The 8435-nt window shown below is 39.0% G+C and overlaps 1 long non-coding RNA gene across 1 annotated transcript; it reads right to left on the reverse strand.

Annotated features, from left to right (window-relative positions):
- Positions 1-4134: 4134 nt before the first annotated feature.
- LOC139198289 (uncharacterized) lies at positions 4135-7065 on the reverse strand. Its single transcript, XR_011583670.1, has 2 exons — positions 5442-7065; positions 4135-5341 (listed from the first exon to the last, which is right to left on the reverse strand). It is a non-coding gene; the product is annotated as an uncharacterized lncRNA (long non-coding RNA).
- Between the last annotated feature and the right edge of the window lie 1370 nt (positions 7066-8435).

The raw sequence follows: 8435 nt of genomic DNA on the forward strand, positions 1-8435 counted from the left end.
AAACTTGACCCACAAATGCTTCACCTACAAAAGCTTCACCCACAAAAGCTTTACCAACAAAAGCTTCACCAACAAAAGCTTCATCAATGGACGACAACTACAAATTCTCAAAAGCTTCACACTATCTTAATTAAGATAGTGTGAAGCAAAATCAATTCATGGTACCCAACAAAAGCTTCAACTCCAAAGCTTCATCTACAAAAGCTTCAACACAAAAGCTTCACCCACAAAAGCTTCAACACAAAAGCTTCAACACAAAAGCTTCACCTACAAAAGCTTGACCCACAAAAGCTTCACCTACAAAAGCTTCACCCATAAAAGCTTCACCCATAAAAGCTTCACCCACAAAAGCTTGACCCACAAAAGCTTCACCCACAAAAGCTTCACCCATAAAAGCTTCACCCACAAAAGCTTCACCCACAAAAGCTTCACCTACAAAAGCTTCGCCCACAAACACTTCAACTCCAAAGCTTCATCAATGGAGGACAACTACAAATTCTCAAAAACTTCACACTATCTTGATCAAGATAGTGTGAAGCAAAATCAATTCATAGTACCCAACAAAAGCTTCAACTCCAAAGCTTTACCTACAAAAGCTTCAACACAAAAGCTTCACCCACAAAAGCTTCAACACAAAAGCTTCACCTACAAAAGCTTGACCCACAAAAGCTTGACCCACAAAAGCTTCACCTACAAAAGCTTGACCCACTTCACCTATAAAGCTTCACCCACAAAAGCTTCACCTATAAAGCTTCAACACAAAAGCTTCACCTACAAACGCTTCACACTATCTTGATCAAGATAGTGTGAAGCAAAATCAATTCATGGTGCCCAACAAAGCTTCAACCTCAAACTTCACCTATAAAGCTTCAACAGCAAAGCTTCATCTACAAAGCTTTAAAATATATATTCGAAATTTTGAAAATTCAAAAATTCGGAAATTAAAAAATTCGAAAATTCAAGAAAAAAAAAAATAATTCGAAAAAAAAAAAAAATTGCCTACGCCTCCTCTTCTTTAGGCCTAACAACTTTCATAACAAATATATATGAAGAAGGAGTTTTGGGCTACCACTTAGAAAGGAAATGCCTCATTTGTCAACTCCCTCGACCGGAAACTTGGGGGACTCCTACCGTATGCTACTGCACCTTGATACTCGGAAGTCTCACGACCACTCAGTGACTTGGATTTTTCAAGTCTCCAAACGAGAAGTTTTCGTCACTCGGAAAATTAAGGGAGCACTACCTCAACCTACATGCTTCACTCACAAAGCTTCAACATACAACCTTCAACAAAAGGAAAAATTCAAATAACTTAGTGAAGAAGGCCTTTGTGTATTTAACACAATACGTTGAAATGAAGCAAAGCTTGTTTATTAATATCTCCGATAAGTTACAAATATGTACATATACATGAATCAAAATAAACAAACAAGAGGGAGCCTTCACAAAGGTTGCTCAGGAGAAGTCTCAGCAGTCGGCAGAGCCCCAGAAAGAGGAGGCACCAGAGGGTGATTATTCGGAGCCCCAGTACTAGGCAGAACCCCAGAAGGAAGAGGCATCGAAGGTTGATCATTTAGAGCTTCATTACGCGGTACAGCCCCAGAAGACGAAGGCAATAAATGCCTTTGGAACAAACCCACAAAGCTTTGATGATCAAGTAAAATCTGACCATCAGATTCCTGCAGCTGGTCGAGCTTCCTCTTCATGTTTGTAGCATAGTCATGTGTGAGCCTGCGCAATTGTTTATTCTCATGTTTGAGCTATCTGATCTCCTGTTTGAGACTTATCACTTCAGCCGCCAATGATTCAACTTGGCGGGTTCGAGCAAATAGGCGTTGGGCCATATTAGACACAAAACATGCACACTGAACACTGAGAGCCAGAGAATCCTTAACAGCCAACTCATCAAACCTTTTGGAAAGTAGTCTGTTATCTTTGGGAATGAGAAGGTTCCTGGCCACCACCGCAGCGGTCATATCATTCTTTATCACAGAGTCCCCAACGGTAAGATGACCAGTAGGGGATAAGAAGGATGGGCGTCATATGTTGTCTTGAGAAGACATGGCTGCCTCTTCACCAAAGTTCAAGTCAAAACGACAGTCGGATGGGCCAGACATTCTCAGAAATGATGAAGGAGAAATGAGGTGCAATAAATCTATGAAATAAGGGGAAAATTCCTACAAGCAATAACTCTCTGAATGTACTCCTTGGACACAATTGGTGCCCTTTAAAAGAAAGGGCAACAGGGCCGTTGGTTCAAAAATCGAAGAGGCACCACTCTCCGGATTTCGAAGAGGCACCACTTTCCACACGCAACATCAACTTTTCGGGTACCACAGATAACTTTGCCAAAGATCTCTGACAAAGTTTAAACACATAAATTTTGAAGGTCTAGCTACCCTACTATTACCCACAAGGGTAAAAGAACAGCACCACTGCTTGATAACTAGAAAGTTCCAATGTGTGTCAACTTTCATACTCTGTGGCAAAGCAGACTAGCAAAAATGCCCAACCTTTACTCACATTCGAGAAAACACTCCCAACAAGATTTCTTGCTCAAAAATTGAAAAGGCATAGCTCTCCGAATCTCGAAAGCCAGACTCCCAATAGGATTACGTGCTCAAAAATCAAAGAGACACTGCCCTTTGAATCTCGAGAGCCAGACTCCCAACATGATTATGTGCTAAAAAATCGAAGAGGCACCGCTCTCCGAATCTCGAGAGCCAGACTCCCAACAGGATTACTTTCTCAAAAATCGAAGAGACACTACTCTCCGAATCTCAAGATTCAGACTCACAACAAGATTGCTTTCACAAAAATCGAAGAGGCACTGCCCTCCGAATCTCAAGAGCTAGACTCCTAACAAGATTACGTGCTCAAAAATCGAAGAGGCGCCGCCCTTTGAATCTCGAGAGCCAGACTCCCAACAAGATTACTTTCTCAAAAATCAAAGAGACATTGCTCTTCGAATCTCGAGAGCTAGATCCTCGACATGATTGCTTGTTCGAAAACCGAAGAGGCACCGCTCTTCGAACTTCAAATGCCAGATTTCCTTGGATAAAGCTTGTATGCAATCTTCACACGCAACATCAGCTTTCCAGATACCACAGACCACTTTTTCAAAGTGCTCTGACAAAGTTAAAACACGTGAAGCTTGCAGCTCCCACTACATTGCTATGACCAAGAAGGGTAAAGGAATAGCACTACTACTTGTTATTAGGAAGACTCTTATATATGTCGATCTCCATCCTGATGCAAAAATTATCTTAACACACAAATTTAACCCTCTTTTGACAACTGTAGTATAAGTATAAGTAGGGATCGTTCTGGACCGGGGATTAGGAGGGCTTGCTAATAACCTCTAAAAAAACATAAAACTAAACTTAAAGCAAACTTAAAATACTAAACAAGACTCACAAGACTCAAACCAAACTTAAAGTACTCAAAACAGCTTAAAACAACTAAATAAACTTAAACTAGACACTAGGAATGACTTTGGATGAAAATTGACTTTTACTTGAATCAAAACATTTCAAAACACAAAATAAAACAGATTCTAACTAATTAGACACACTAAAGTAAAGGGGGATTGAGTTTTGGACGAAGTTGAAACAAACAAACAAGTATGAAAAACTAGACAGATTGTAAAACAAATTTGAGAAATAAGATGATGGATGGGATAGCTAGAGGCTTTTTCTCCACACATGACATGTATGCAAATAATTCGATTTCCAATTACTACTTCATTGAATTATGAACGACAATGCTCCAAATTAATCGTGACATCACTAGTTAACTCTCAGATTTTCCTTGTTTTATTGGATTGGATGACATCATTCGACAACCCAAAACATTCTTCTAAAGTTCCCTACATGACATCATAATAGAAATACAATCAAAGATCATTACGTTTAATGAAAATCATAAGCATTGACAAAGCACTTGCAACTATGACATCATGTCACTCATGCTAGGAATTGAACTTAACACGATCGTTTATAAGCGATCTTCACTACATGTGAATATAAGTTTGTAACGATTATGTGAAACTTCCTTATATTCTAGTAACGGATTTATGCATGCCAATTAAGTGTCGACCCTTAATTAACAAATACAAATAAGTTATCAATCAAATAGTTAAGCCAATTGCATTCATGATTCAAGAGTTCGTAACTGGAATTTATCAAATTATATTGCACACATAATCATGGCTTTGAAATCATCCCTAGCCAAGAAGGGTTTAACCACTCATATTTACAACAAAACGAAAGGAAATGAATTTAAACATTAGAAACAAAAGAAAGAAAACACCTAAACGCTCCAACGATCCAAGTTGGACAGCAAGCACGTCCAAGCACTTTCCTTCCCTTCCTTTGCTACGGCACAAGGTGTTGGTGAGTGTTTGAAGGTTTGTTTGTATGGAGGAATAAATGTGAAGATGAATGGATGTGTTTGGATGAAGGTTGTGTTGAAATAGGAGTGAATGATCTAACCAAGTATGAACTAAATTTATGTTACACACACTTCCTTTTATAGAGGAAGTGCAAGGCAATGAAGGGGAACATGTAATGGTGTAGCAATTGAGTACAATGATGCATGAAATCTGAAATGATGGAGGGAATAAGGAATGGTGTAGCAATTGAGTGCAATGATTCAATGTAATGATGCATGAATTTGAAATGATGGAAGGAACAAGGAATGATGTAGCAATTGAGTGCAATGATTCAATGTAATGATGCATTAAATTTGAAATGATGAAGGAAACAAGGAATGGTGTAGCAATTGAGTGCAATGAGTGGTGTTTGAAATGATTTAAATGTGAAAGTGAAGTGATGATGCAAAGCATGGGGGTAAAATGAAGTGGTGTTGCAGCTAGGGAACATGAATGATTGTGCACATGGTAGAGAAAGGAAAGGGAGGTGGAATGATGCAACAAATGAGTTAATAAAGGGAACATGGATGATGATGCACGGCATAGGAATCCAAATGGAGTGCAATGGTGGTGCACGGCAATGATGAAAAGGTGAATGGTGAAGTGACACCCCTTGTGGCTGAGCTCTTTGTCCTTTTTACATTAATTATTCTTTCTCTTTAACACATTCATAGCCTCTTTAGTCTACAATTTCGTCAATCCACCTTGCTCCATGCATGTGCTATTCATTCCAAGCCCAAAACTGCTCCAAAATGCATCTTATTGCTTCATAAGGCCTATGGACCTACAAACACACGAAAATAGCTTAAAATACATAATTAACTAAGAAATAACAACATAAATGCATAAGAACAAGCTAATCCAGTAGCATAAATATGCTCCTATCACATCCTCCACAGCCAAGCAGACCTGCAAATAAATAAAAAATGCTCAACTTTTCTTCACATCCAAGAGGGCACTCTCAGCAAAGTCTCTCGAAATACTCAGTTTCTTTTCCTCCTAATAATACCTCTGCAAACAAGTCACACCAGAGCAAGAGTATCTCATATCATCAGGGTTAAAAGCAAGAGTATCTCATATCATGCTTTTTCCCTGTCTTTTCCTTTGACCTTGTTCTTACCTGCAAGACAATAAGAAAGAGAGCAATCAGTCAGCACTTGGAATCAAGCTTCTAGTCAGAAACTGACTGCCTGGAACCCCTTGCCTGATTACTTACCTGGCATTACTCTTGAGTACTCATCTTCAACATCTTATGCTTCCAGAAAAGATACCACATCTGCCTGAGGAACATATAAAGCAAGTGAAAAGGATACAAGGAAGCATGTGGAGACAAGTGTAATAGAACATGTGCCGATACATCCATTACTTTGTCAACAGCAAAAGTATCTCATATCATCAGGGTCGAACATACTCTAGATTTGATGGACTTGTTTTGACCCTCAAATTCTTGAGTCAGCCTTATACTCTAGAGGAAACCAGAAAACCCTCCAGCCCAGTTCAATAATAAGCCTGTGGAAAGTTACTTATTCAAAAGAAAAAATATCTCATATCATATATTCTCCATTTGCTTCTCCTTATCCTTGTTACTGTTTACGACACAAGGAGAAGGAGAACAATCAACCGGAAGCCGAAGTCTAACTTCTGATCCAGGTTGCTTGCTTGGAAGTCTGATTGCTTACCTTGTCTGTTACCTCCTTTGACAAATCTCCTAGCTCGGCGACTTGGGGGACTCCTACTATAGGGTTTGTATCGCACTTGACCAAGCCTGAAACTACAAGTAAGCTTCAAGTGAAATTGATACATTACCTTGTGCATCTCCACCGATTAAAGATACCACCCCTGGATGGAGGAAAAGTACTTCTAGAGAAGATGCCATATCTACTTATGAGACAGATAAGGCAAGTAAAGACGATACCACACTTCGGTACTTAGAAGTTTCGTGATTACTCAGCGGCTTGGATCTTGCAAGTCCCCAACCGAGGAGCTTCCCTCACTCGAGAACTTAGGGGAGCATTGTTTGTACCATACTTGACCAATCCTGAAACTATTGAGCACCGGTCAACGTTATACCGTCAAGGACCCATAAGAGTTTCCCTCCAACCAGGAGGCCAATCACAGTGCGACACGTGTCGACATCAGAAGCCAATCATAACGCGACACATGTCAACATCAAAAGTCAATCACAGTGCGACACGTGTCAATGTCAGAATGAAACTAGAAACTCTCTTCTATAAATAGAGATCATTCTCTCACAATATTTCCTAATGTCATTTGTACTAAATCATTCACTTGTACTCACTAAAGGAGAGCTTGAACCTATGTACTTGTGTAAACCCTTCACAATTAATGAGAACTCCTTTACTCCGTGGACGTAGCCAATCTGGGTGAACCACGTATATCTTGTGTTTGCTTCCCTATCTCTATCCATTTACATACTTATCCACACTAGTGACCGGAGCAATCTAGCGAAGGTCACAAACTTAACACTTTATGTTGTACCAAAGTTTTCACTGATTTTGTGCATCAACAACCCCTATTACAGGTTTTTCCATTGGTCTATTAACTAGCACCCATGTTTCATTTTTCTCAATCATCTCCATTTCAACTTTCATTGCCTGCTGCTAAGGCTGGGAAATTAAAAAAAAATGACTAAACCAGCCAAACCGTGCCGAATAAGGTCGGTTGGACGAGCAGTTCCTATAATTCTTGGACATCGGTTAATCGAACCGACCTATGTGTTTTCTTTTATTTGTTTTAATTAGAACATAGACCTTAGTGGAGATGGTGGTATTTTGTCTGTATGTCTAGGATGAATTTAAGAATGTATGAATGTAATACTTAAGTATCTATATATAATGCCTTCTCTAGTAGATCTTTTGGAACTTTTGAACTTAGAACTTTTGATCTTTTAGAACTTTTGGAACATTTGGATTGTAATATTATCAAGAATTGGAGCTTTGATGAATTTCCTTTTTGTAACTTTAAGAATGTCTGAATGTTAAACTTTGAATTTAACTAGTGTTCACATAAACCGAAAACTAACCCAAACCAACCTGCCATTGTCGGTTAAACGACTTGGTCGATTTTAGACCCAGCTTGGTTGGTTTCACTTTACAATTTTGGCCCAACCGACTAGGTTGGTTTGGTTTTAGTTTTGACCCAAAACTGGCCCAAACCAATCCGCGCCAGCCCTACTTGTTGCCAAGCTTTGTCTTTTGAAGCTTCTTCATAGTTTTATGGCTCAATGATGCTCATATTACACCTTGCATATAACTCAGTGATATCTCTGAGTTTCACAAGAGTTAAACTTTGATAATCAATGTTTGAGCTAGAAGTAGATGAACCTGAGACCATCTTAGTTATGTTTGAAGCATTTCCAAACTCAGAATCTGGTGTAGGTGAGGTTGTGATTTCACTCTCCACTTCATTGATTCTTGTGTTCTCTTCAACACTCATAGGAACTGAGATGTGTTGCAGAACTTGCTTCTCCCAATCCCATAAAGAATCCTCATCAAATATCACACTTTGAGACTGTCACTTTGTTGGTTTGCACATTGTACACTCTATAACCTTTCTCACACTTGCCATAACCAATAAAAATAAACTTAGCTGCTGATTCATCCAATTTTGATCTCAACTGGTTTGGCACATGACAATAACAAATAGAGCCAAATACTCTCAAATGTTTGATTTCAGGTTTCCTACCACTAAATGCTTTAAATGGGGTCATATCATCCAAAACTCTTGTTGGACATCTATTTTGAAGATAGATAAATATGTTTACAGATTCTCCCTAAAACTTATTTGGCAATCTATTTTCATGCATCAGTGCTTTACTCATTTCCATAACATTTCTATTTTTCCTCTCAGCCACCCCATTTTGTTGGGGTGAGTAAGCCACTGTGAGCTGTCTTTCATTTCCTACATCTTCACAAACTTTCAAGAATTCAGTTGAGGTATACTCTCCACCTCTGTCACTCCTAAGTCTTTTAATCTTCTATCC

This window comes from Malus domestica, chromosome 08 (genome assembly GCF_042453785.1).
Source record: "Malus domestica chromosome 08, GDT2T_hap1".
In the NCBI taxonomy this organism is placed as follows: domain Eukaryota; kingdom Viridiplantae; phylum Streptophyta; class Magnoliopsida; order Rosales; family Rosaceae; genus Malus; species Malus domestica.